We start from the raw sequence: 665 nt of genomic DNA on the forward strand, positions 1-665 counted from the left end.
TAGTGATCTGCCTGTTTACAGCCTCCCAAGAACTGGGACTGCAAGCACGCACCACCACACCCAGTCTCAATTGCTGTCTCAACATGCCCCAGGGGCGGGGCCTGCACAGCAGGCCCGAGGATTGAACCCCTGGCCCCTGTGCCTGCTTGCAGGCGCTTTAGTCTGCTGAGCTGTTTGGTCGGCCCTCACATTCCTCTTTGAAAGATCCAAAGACTAAGGAGATCCAAAGACGACCCAGAGGTAGTGCTCCCAGTGAAAGGGGGCTGCCGATCATCCCTGAACCCGGATACTTGTGCTCTGTGCACTTTGCACCCACTTAATGCGGACTGGGATTATGGGCTTACTGCTGGGTAGTCATACAGTAAAAGTAATGGATACCATTCCAAAGTTTAGCTTATAAAGTGGCTGTGACTTCTAGCTCAGAGTATTTTTTCTCTCTTTTATTAGTCCATTACTTCTACCTCATGAGACAAATCTTTGTATAAAGACCCACCTGGGGATCTGGTTCCTATTCTGAGTGACCCATAACATTTGGGGGCTCGTCCGGGATCCCCTTTACCGGGGATCAATCTGAGGAACCAGAGTTTTCTGAAACCACTTCTCTTGGGAGACTTTCTGGCCCTGGGGTGGTCTCTGAAAACCTACAAATTTCATCATTCGAACCT

This window comes from Octodon degus, unplaced genomic scaffold (assembly GCF_000260255.1).
Source record: "Octodon degus isolate 3935 unplaced genomic scaffold, OctDeg1.0 scaffold00200, whole genome shotgun sequence".
NCBI classification, from domain to species: Eukaryota; Metazoa; Chordata; class Mammalia; order Rodentia; family Octodontidae; genus Octodon; species Octodon degus.